The 11684-nt window shown below is 42.1% G+C and overlaps 1 long non-coding RNA gene across 1 annotated transcript in view; it reads left to right on the top strand.

Annotated features, from left to right (window-relative positions):
* The window catches only part of LOC131828670 (uncharacterized), a 73736-nt gene extending 63014 nt beyond the window's left edge, over positions 1-10722 (top strand). The window contains exons 2-3 of the long non-coding RNA XR_009352535.1: positions 4607-4857; positions 8218-10722. This is a non-coding gene — a long non-coding RNA (uncharacterized LOC131828670). The remainder of the gene's footprint in view (positions 1-4606; positions 4858-8217) is intronic.
* Positions 10723-11684: the final 962 nt, after the last annotated feature.

Below are 11684 nucleotides of genomic sequence, written 5' to 3'. Positions count from 1 at the left end.
GATCCAAGTGTCCTGTCTTCCTAGGCAGGTAAATTTCAAAGTCAGATCCCATGATGGCAGTCATAAAGGTCAGACAACTTTGTCCTCCTGCTCCCAGTCTGCACTTACCCAGTCACCCTGTGATTGTGAAGTTCCTCCTCGTGTTGTTAGGAGGCTGTCTTCTCTTGCTGACATAAACATTCTGAACCTCTTGGCAGTTGCATTTCTTAGTGTAAATTGCTAAATTGGCACTCGGTTTCGTACATCAGTCTCTTGTAAATTCCAGGGATTAATCAAGTACAAGCACACTGACATATTCCATTTTCTGGACCTGCAAAGCTGAGGAGCAGATGCTGGAATGCCATGACCCCACGAAGAGACAGAATCCTGCCAGGCTTGGCAGCTGCCTCCCAGATGACATAGTTGCCTGCTCTCTGACTGTACGGAGTACTGGCGTGGAACTGCCCTACATCTAGATGCACACGTGTGGGGACAGACATAAAGCAGGCTCTCCTGAAGATTCTCTTATAGTAGCCCCAGTTTCTTTGTTTGCTAGTAATTAGCTTCAGTCACTGGGCTCTGGACCTCAAGGCACTGCATCTTCACTTATGACGCTTGGATTCAGGGGAGCTGACTTTGAATGGATTTGCACCTGCAAATACTGATTTTTCTCTTTCTTCAGGGGGCAAATTACCTTAGAAAGAAAAGGAGTATGACATTCAGCTGTCTATTCTCTATTCATTTGGAACCAAACCTGAGCTAACAAAAGCACACATGATTAGTGTCATCAAAGAGAAGTTAGAGTGAAATAGACTCTTTTCTTCTTTTGCTTCATAGCAATACTGTCAGACGTCTAACTCGACGATTGGGTCTGAAATGCATGGCTTGTGAAGATGCCAGATTTGTAATGTTGTCTCTTACCGACAGGGAGAATCTGTAGGCTTTACCTATGGAGGAACACATACTATCACAAATAAACCAAAGATGTAGGCGGACATTTGCTGTCAGTTGAAGGCAAAAATAATTGGCCAATTAGGTAAATCGGAACCATGACCATTATCTGAAATCTTTCAAAACTTGTAAAGTTCAACGCTATCAGTATCTGTCATCTCCTAAGAATACCTTAGTATTCAAACTAATTCAATTGTGGTTTGCATATTTATAGGACAAAACATCAGTTCTCTCTGGTTGTATGCATTGTCACTGTCTTTAGGTATTCCCTCAAAAGCTGTTATTTGTTCAACAAACATTTATCAAATGTGGTAACGAATTCCAGGCACCATATTTTGGACTAAGGATATAACAATTGTATGATCCTTGGTCTGTAAGAGCTTGAAGTTTGGTTGAGGCAAAATACAAATAAATCAATACTTGTTATGCAATTCCTTAATTTATGTATTCAACAAATCTTTATTGAGCACCCAGGTGCTAGGAGTTACTCTGAATATGGTGAATGCAATCATGAATCTGGGGGACAAGCCCTCACTTTGCAAGGCTTGTATTGTAGGAAAAAGTGAATGAATAAGTACAAGTAAACAAATAAACAAGATGATCTCAGGTGGCTGTAAGTGCTACGAACAAAATAAAACAGGGGGAATTAATACAGAACAAGTAGGGAGGGTAGTATTACTAGAGCAGCTTCCCTGGGAGAGTGACATTTGTGCTGAGATCTGAATATCAGGGAGTGGCCAGCTGTGAGGATCTGGGGGAGGCGGTTTTCATGGTGGGGGGCAGCAATTTCAAAAGCCCAGAGAGAGCAAGTTTGGCCTGTATGGGGGCACCCTAAGTGATCAGTGTGGCTGCAGCAGGACTGGGTAGCACCTGGGGTCAAGGATGGAGGCAGGGGCCTCAAGACTTTGGTAAAGCATTGTAGTTTGAAGATAAATAGATAGAAGTTCCTGGTGGTCACTGAACATTGGAATAGCCTGACTCGTGTTTTTAAAAGATCATTCTGGCAGATTTGCACAGGGGCTAGATGGAAGCCAGTGGACATAGGGGAATCTGCTATAATCCAGTGGGGACATGGTTATGGCAAAACACAGTCTCTGCAGTGATTAGGTGACACGGTAATTGACGCTAGAAAAGGGGCACAGAGGTGCAGTGCAGCCACTGGGTGGCTCAGTGGGTTAAGCCTCTGCCCCCGTCTCAGGTCATGATCCCAGGGTCCAGGGATTGAGCCCCACATCGGGCTCTCTGCTCAGCAGGGAGCCTGCTTTCTCCTCTCTCTCTGCCTGCCTCTCTGCCTACTTGTGATCTCTGCCTGTTAAATAAATAAATAAAAATCTTTAAAAAAATTTAAAGAAAAATGCTGCATAGAATCGCTTCTCAGCCTTTTGGCTAAGATCAAGTGAAAAGCTGCATAGGAAAAGAAGCACGAGAACACAGATGCGAGGAGGAGTAATGTCCACATGGAGGACTAGCACCGTGATTGGCACACATCTGTAAAGGGTCAGAAGGTAAACGTTTTAAGCTTTAAGGGCTACACGGTTACACCTATTGCCACTAGTCAACTCTGCTGTTATGGCTCAAAAGCAGCCACAGATAATGCACAAATGAGTGGGTGCAGCTGTGTTCCCCTAAAACCTTATTTATGAAAACACGCACCAGTGGCTGTGCCTGTAGGCTGTAGTTGGGCCACCTCTGGTCTAGGGTTATTGTCTCTGGCACGGATGAATTTTTTCTTCTCCTCCCTTGTGTCTCCTGGCATTTCTCTTCATCCTTACTCTTCTGGTTTTACCTGAACTTTGAGAACTGAGCTATTTTTCCTACATTATTTGAATAATTTACCATGACATCAGCTATGATATCTCCAACCCTCCCTCAAATCCACTCAGATGATTAGTCTGATGGCCTGTTAGAGATATATGGTCTGAAACTTGCCCAAGATTCACAGTAGCTTCTTGGTGAAAAGCCCATAGCAGTCTTCATTTCTTACTGGCTGCTCTATCTTCCAAGTTGGCTTTCTGGCACTGAAAGTGATTGATTACAATGATATTGGAGTCACATTTTATTAGTCATTGTCTTCAGCTCCTGGATCAAACAGCAAGTTCTACTGACGCTTCCTCATAAAACTTTCTACCCACTTCTTACCCTCTACATAGGTCGGTACCCAACCAGGACAAAAAATCCCACTGTATTTAACAGTGAACAGAGTGACTTGGTGTCACCCGTGATGAGGCTGACAGGCTACCCAGGGAGCAGTAAGCTCTCTCCAAGATTAGTCACAGTGAGAAGCCGCTGCCAACCCCAACAGGAACAGGGTGGGGACAAAGGAGGGAACCAGGCTTACTGGCGTCCAAGGGCTGGAGTCACCAGTTGGCAGGTAGAATCCACAGCAGGCCTACTTGGCAGGAGCTGGAGCCATAAGGAGAGATGACCATCGCTGAGACAATGCCTAGGACCAGTGAAGTAGAGGACAAAACAACTAGAATTCATTCTTTCTCCTGCTCCACAATCCCCTGCTTGTTCTATCACTGGCTAAACTGACACCGAAGCCAGCTGATGCAAGGGACTGAGAACAGTGGGACCAAGCAGAGCAGAGGAAGGGCAAGGAGTGGATTTGGGGTGAACAAACCCCACACCCACTCATCCTCTCTTCCTTTTGCCAGCAGTGTGCATCAGGGAGACTCCCTGTCCTACTCCTGTCTGACCCTGATGGCACCTCACCAAGTCCCCTTTGCTAAACTGACTTATTCTTCCTGCTGTGGTCTTCCATGTGATCCAGACTTGGTCATACCCCTAGCCAACTTGCATGGCTGAACTCAAGTCACACCTCTTTCTCGAAATGTTTTGGATCACTCCAAAACTCCCCAGTAGACTATTCCTTTGGAAACAGTGCTTTACTTTGAAACCATGTATTGTTTCCAATAAGACCCAGATAATTGATCAGATATTTTCCTATACTGGTTCTAAACATTTCTTTCAAGTATAGTTTTCTCAAGTGCAAGGACCATACCTTCTATATCTTTGTATTACCATGGGCCTACTGCATAGAGAGGTATAAGTAGGGGCCAAACAAATGCTCATTGACTGAGTAGATTTAAAAATGACAGACCTCTAAAAGTAAGAAAAGAATCTCATTTGCCTAGTTTACAGTATCTTGAGTAGTTACAAAGAGACTCTTGTAGTCAGAAAGATAACTTGGTTGGAATAAAGGTTTGCAGAGATAACAAAGTGTGAAGGAGACTTGAAATCCTTTCCAAGAAGGAAAGCTGAGTGGAAAATGCACATATATGCACGCGCGCACACACACACACACATACAGTGGTTGCCAAGAGCAACCATCAGGTTGACAGAGAGAATAACAGGTCCTAGGATCAGAGAGTGCTCTGGCTGCAGACAGAGTGAAATATACTGATCAGGGCGCCTGGGTGGCTCAGTGGGTTAAGCCTCTGCCTTCGGCTCAGGTCATGATCTCAGGGTCCTGGGATAGAGTCCCGCATCGGGCTCTCTGCTCAGCAGGAAGCCTGCTTCCCTTTCCCTCTCTCTGCCTGCCTCTCTGCCTACCTGTGATCTCTGTCTATCAAATAAGTAAATAAAATCTTAAAAAAAAAAAAAGAAATGTACTGATCACATACAGAACAATGAAAATATGCAGTAGTTGGTCTTACACGTGTGTTTTTAAAAGTTCTTAGAGGGGCAGCTACCGGAGAAGTCTCCTGCACACTCTCTAAGGGACCCACTACCAAGAGGCATGTTTGTCAGAAGGAAGCCTGCTTCACAATCAGTTTCCCCAGGCCCAGACTGCCCATCTGTGATGTGAGCTGTTTGGAGGAAAAGAGTTTGGAATTTGCCCAACCAAGCACCAGGCACAGACTGCCTCAGAGCCAGAGGTGACCCAAATTTCCTCATCATTCACAGCCGAAAGGACAGCCTCAGGTGAGCTCTCCCTGGATGGCCTGGGATATCCTCCTTGGGTGAGTCAGCATTCAAACTTTGTAACTTTGTGTAAACATTCTCCTCACATCTCCGGGAGCACACACTACCCAGGCATCTTCACTGTATCCTTGGACAGCCCTTCCACATCTCACACAGGTACCCCTTGTAGAAAGACCAGAAGCAAGTCTTCACTGGTTTCTTCTGGTGACTGACATCTTGCAAAACCAGCCTCCAGCCCGCCAGCCCTTGGGGTGATGGCATAAAGATGTAACTATGTCAGTAAGATCTCAATGACTCTACTGAGGGAACTCCCTCTGAGAGAGGTACCTGCCCTTCAAGAAACAAAGTCATAGTGCTCTTCCCAAGACACAAAGAATGAGAGTCTAGTGATCTGGAGGAGGGCATCCTTGACTCCAGGTGGCACCGGGAGCATGACAGAAATGGTGGCAGTAGTTTGGTTTATATACTGAGATATCACACAGCCTTCTTTAAAGTGATGACCTGGGGACATCTGAAGGGAGATTGCTTGTATCCCACAACTTCTGAGACCTAGGAAACATTTGTATTGTGTACATAAGTTCTTTGGTGGATTCTTGGAAATACTTGCGGAAGGTCAACCTTCCTCTCTGGGTAAGAGCATTTTCAACTAAGGAGCAATGGGGAGTCTTCCAAGTAGGAGTTTCATGGGATTAATATTACTACAGTTACACGCTCAGTTGGCTGGTGATGCCCAGAACACCTGGGGTCCATGAAGAGTTTCCTAACAGTGAGAATGGACTCCAGATGGGATGGTCTCTAGGGAAAGTGAGTTCTTGAGTGACTCAAGCCCAGACACGTCTAGTACGCAGGGATTAATGAGGAGATCTGGGTTTCCTTTTCAGGAGGGGTCCTAGGACTCCTGAAGTCCCTCCTAATTTATCAAAATCAAAATCTCAAAATCAAAATCAAAGTCCCTTCTAATTCTCAAAATCAAAAGTTCATCTAAATTCTGTAGAATATTTTTATTGGACAGCCTTGCAGAGTTCTGTTTTCTGTCCCTTGGACGTTACTGTGTTGTCATGAGGCAGCATGTCTTTCACACTTCAGCCATAAGTTCTTATTTTCATAGTCAAGAATGTGGGGGAACACAAGGACAGAGTGGCAACAGAAAGGAAACCCAAGAGGAAGCTTTGGAAAAACAAATCTTCTGTAGGCATATAGATCTTATAGGCGTTTAGTTCACAGTTGCTTTTAGGATACTGGATGGCTGCCTAAAATCTGTGCAGCAGTAGGCAAGGAACTTCAAGTGCAAAGTTATGCTCTCCATCGTTCCCACTTGCCCGTATGGCCACAACAGAATTATGCAATCGACAAGATATTTTTACAGATTTTCTCAGTTGGGCAGCACATTGATCATTCGGGGACTTATTGAGGAAAATTGTCAGTTAGTCGACATTTCTACATTGATAAGCTGACTCCATGGCTAACCTAGTCCAAATAACTAGACAGCAAAGAGTGTCAACAGTTTATGATCTGATGGATCACTTGAGATAAGAAATCAAATTACCATTCAAATGAATTGATAAAGTTGAAATATGTGAAGAGAAGCAGTCTTCTCCTCAGAAAAGTCCACTATCTTATTTGAATCCTAAGATAGGAGACTGTTAGAGCAGAAAGTTAAGTGATAATATAGTAAAATTAAGTTCCTCAGTAAAATGGAAGAATTAGGACAATATTATGGATGTGGTGACTTGCAGCTCTCGGGCTTTGCATGCCCAGATGGCCATGAGATGGGATTGACATCCTACTTGGTGCCAGGGGAAAATGACATTTTGCAAAACAAACACACCAACCAAACCAACAATCAGTTCTAAATTAATATGCCATTTGTGAGCTTCATTTTCTTTTATCATGTTCTTACAAGTTAATGGTCAAGACAGGAATCTACTGCTAGAGCTGTCATTTCCTTTAGTTTATTGAAATATCTTCATATGGAATGAGAACTTCAGCTACTATTCTATTGTGTGTGTGTGTGTGTGTGTGTGTGTGTGTATGTGCGTGCACATGCATGCATGAAAAGCTTTTGTTTATAATATTAATTCTTCTACTGGATATTTTATAGTGTAGATAACTTTTATCAACTTTTATTTTATCTTCATAAAATATCACCTTATGCTTCTTGTGTAAATATTAAAAACCTCAGGTTGTTACTGCATGAAATTTATTCATCCTTTGCAAAGAAATTGGAAGAGCCAATTGATTGCAGATAACATATTAAATATAAAAGTTATTATCACCTCCATTTTATGAAACCCACTTTTGCCTTTTGCTTTCACCTAAAATTGGTTTTATCCCATTGTTCAGATTCAGTGCCAAAACTCAAAATTTTCTTCCCTCTGATCAGTTCCCAGTAAAAAATAAATAAGTAAATACATTAGAGAATTGAAAAAAGGAGCAGAATATATAAGCCAGGATGTTACAGTCTTCTCAAAATAGTTATGGGATTCAGGTGTGTTTTAAGTTTGGGTCTCTGTTTTCTAGATATGGCTTTAATTCTTTGACATAAAATGTTTTGACTTGGCCACTGGAAATGCTTTCAATCAGTTGTCGTACAGTATTTTTCATTTTCAACTTTAGTTTAAGAATGTATTCTGTGTATGTAGAAACATACAACTACAGACATTACCTCAGCATATGAGGATGGAACATGATGTTTTTATAATTTGTTACTTGTTAACTTGTTTTTTGGTTTAAGAAAACAGAGTAGCCTACATAATCTCTGAAATCTTTATTCAACAAATATATTCTGAGCATGTGCTATATGATAAGCAAACTGCTAGATGTAAGTTATGCAGATATCATGGGGTCAAAATTTTATATAGTTAGATGTCTAAAAAAGAAGTGATATATATACATACACATATCTATACATAGATAGATATGTATATAGATATAGATATACATATCTATCTATGTATATAGATATGTATGTCTATACATAGATATGTATCTATATATGCATATATAGATACATATATCGATATGTATCTATATGTATCTATATATCAATATATGTATCTATATAGAGATATGTATATCTATACATATCTATGTATAGATATGTGTATGTATATATGTGTATGTATACATATGTATACGTATATATATACATACATATATATATATATCACAATATCTATTATATAAAATTGCCAATACACTTTTAATCTGAAAGATTTCCTTCCAAAGGGCTGGGAGTTGTAGGAAGAATGCTCTTGACAATTGAATTTATCAGTCTCTGCTAGGTTAGTCTCCTCTTGTTTGTTCAATGCCCTTTGGGTTCCAGGTTCATCTCCTTACCAGGCTGTGTTCGCCTTTCAGGTATTCATCCCAGATCCTCTCCCTCTCCAAGATGGAATGGGGAAGAATGGCAAGTCTTGCATGTCCTTTGGAATTTAGAGGTAGCTGTTGGGTGTATGGGTTTGTGCTATCCTGCAGTTCATATTGACCTCTGACTAAGAAGTTCTTATCCACTAAGTGACCAGCTCTTACCTGATGTACATGGCTGATGAAATATGTGTCCTCTTCTCTTGACACAGGCATTGTGTCCTGGGAGCTAAGCCATCTCCCTTTGTACCCATCATCAGACATGGCCCATCTGTCCTGAAGCCCTCATTCTGCCCCACCATAGTGACTCTTCCCTGGGCACATTTATGGGACCAGGACCATCAGCTACCTGTCTCCTGTGAGGCCACAGGCACTCCCGGTGCCCTTGCGATAGCCTATCCCCGTCCTAAATACTCCCCCACCAGCATACACACATACCACCACCACCACCAGCATTTAAATGTGTGGGCTGCTTCCTCTGAGGTGGTTTTCTCTCAGAAAGACTGAGAAAGACAAAACTGAGTCTTCGATTGATTTGGTAATGTGCCCAGGGTTGCATAGTTAATAAGTGGGAAAAAGCCCAGACAGATCTGGGCAGCTGAACTTAGAGCATGAACTCTGACCAGCACACCGACCAGTCTTGAGGTGACATCTCAGTCCTGGTGATCACCACGCATTTAAACTGTCTTCAACAGTCCCGGCTCCAACTCTTCAGTGCCTTTGGTCCATGAAGATGCTCTAACTTGTCCAACTGTGTGTCCCATTTTCTTCCAGTTCTGTAGACCAGAAGTTGAAAATGAGTCTCCCTGGGATAAAATCAAGGTATGGCAGGGCTGCGTTCCTTCTGAGGGCTCTAGGGGAGAATGTGTTTCCTCACCTTTTCCAGCTTTAGGGGCCTACCCACATTCCTTAGCTCATGACTGTCTTCCATCTCGAAAGACAAGCAGTTACAACCTTCCAGACTTGCTTCCCTTGTAGCATCTCTCTCTCTCTCTCCATTTTCTTTTTCGAGGCAAAGAAAGATGAATTCAAGTAATCACAGCCACCTCTTGGCTCAGCTTCTCCCTCCATCCTCAACATACCTGGGCCTTTCATATCAAAGGAATATGGAAAAGAGAAGGATTTGTGAAGGCTCCCCAGGCTCTAGAACCTTAAAACCCTTCACCTGTTTTCTGTCAGGTGGGAGTCTCCTCACACTACTTCACTACTTGTTTACATGATAGCTTCTAGCAAAGCTTTCCTCCCGTACAATGTAAAGATGAATTGGGTGAACTTTGAAAATCCCTTTTCTCTCTGGAGAAGATTTTGTTTTCAAAACTAATGTTGCCCATTCCAAGTTTCACAGGTGAGTTGGCTTCACTGGGGAGGCAGGAACTCAATATCTTCTCTCGAGGCGGGAGGCTACAATAAATACCACAGTTGTCTGCAGCTGGTGAGAAGAGAAGAAAGGCTCAGGGGGATCCTCATTCTCCAACCTGTCTCCATTCCTTGCCCAACAGGGCAGCTTGCTGTCCCCTCCCCAATGGGGACCACTCCTGGATTGCAGCCTGCTCACCTCTCCATGTCTATCCTTTCATATTCTACCTTCCCCATCACCCCTCGTTCTGTCTTCTACCTCCAGAAGATCAGTTAGTCTAGGACTATAGCTTATTTACATGCAATATCATGAGACTTTGGACTGCCAATTTATTCCCTTCTGTATGGCTTCTGTTCACTGCTAGAAAAGGGGAAGAGAGAACTACCTTTCCTACCAACCAGAAACTTTGGAGGGTTCAGTGAAGGATGCACCTAGGTCTTCCTCAATAGCTCCTCTGTATTAAGGCAAGGAGAGCACTGGACCTCCACGGCAGACTGCAGACCAGAGCCTCCTCCGTGACAGAAGAGGGAAAGAAGAGGAAATCTCCCATTTCAGGAATCTGTTGCAAGACCTACGTTATCAGAGGGAGAGAAGAAATAGTGAAAAAAAGAAAAAGAGAGACTGCTAAGATTTATGACCCATGTTTTTTCAACATTGTTTAAGTAGTCCTCAAACCTTTTCACTTACAGCATAGGATGATGGAGGCTGTGTGTGTGTGTGTGTGTGTGTGTGTGTGTGTGTATTTGAGTGATGACAAAAACATGTCATTTCTTTGAAATCTCATGGTTTGGTTTTTAACAAGAGATACAAACTTCCAGTTACAAAATAAATAAGTCACGGGTACCTGTGTGGACACAAGTGCGTGGTGTTTGGAATAAAGGGGAACTACCTTTGGGTGTACGATTAGTGTATGGCAGGGTTAGTGAATTGTAAGTTATTAATTAGTGTATTATATATAGCCATCATTGTCCCCACCCCTTCCTCCCCTTCCAAGTTTAAGGTGGTTAGGTATATGGAAGCACCTAGTGTAGCTAAGGTCTGCTTATTTTATATCTGAAAAAGTTAAATGAGGCATATTCAAGATTTGATTCTGGATGACCTTTTCATTTTCCACAATGACATTGAAAAGTCTATCCAATAAAGCTGGCTGAGAAAAAAATCAACTACATCAATGTGTGTATTTGTTAAGTCTAAAGCATGTATTACTCTGCTAAGAGCTTCACATATTTCTCATTTAATCTTTATAAAAACCCAATAATTTGCTCACAGTCATCCAACTGGGAATGAAGAAAGGTACAACTTGAACTCTAGTCTGTCTGAATTCTGAAGACCTTGCCCCTTTTATGAAATAATGTCATTCTCACTGCTCCAAACAAAACCACACAGAAGAGACTATGACAGATTTCACTCACCACTGACATCACTGTCATTATTTCTCAATTCCAATCAAATGTCGATAGAAATTGCTCTCTTAATTGGCCATAGATTCCCGGATTGCTCTCTGAAGATTGAAAACTTGGGTTTTCTGCAAGCTGGACCCTTCTCCCCTGTTCACGCTGCTCATTCTGACTCTGGACAATGTTACTAGTGCCTTGTCTCATCACTTAGGTCTGCCACCTCTTTATGAGAGAAAGACTAGGATGATCAAGGCCATGGTAATGAGGTCTGGAGAGGCAGACGTTTGGTCAAACAGCTGGGCTACTTTTGGCTCCCTAAGAAGATTTGGAAATTTACCTTGCCAGTAGAGGAGAATGGCCAAATCAGATGCCCAGCAATTGTGTGTTGTGTGAAAAATTGAGGTCAAACCAGAACAATAACGGCCAATCCTCAAATGTTTGTTTTTATGCTCGTAAACCTTTCCTTTTTTATGCTCTCTGTCAACAGCTGAAGGTAAATAAAAATAACATTCAAATAATGCATGCTAATAAAATTCATAAAGGGAAGAGTGTTTTTAATAGAATAGAAACATCAATTCCATCAAACCCTACACAGGCTAAAAACCCATATTCAAAACACATTATTATTTCAAGGACTCTGACATTTCAAAGCTGCTAGGATGTCTTAAGTCCTTCCAAATTATATGACCTGAGAATATTAAATAATT

The sequence above is a fragment of the Mustela lutreola genome, chromosome 4, assembly GCF_030435805.1.
Source record: "Mustela lutreola isolate mMusLut2 chromosome 4, mMusLut2.pri, whole genome shotgun sequence".
Taxonomy (NCBI): Eukaryota; Metazoa; Chordata; class Mammalia; order Carnivora; family Mustelidae; genus Mustela; species Mustela lutreola.
This window is presented reverse-complemented; position numbering and strand designations above follow the sequence as displayed.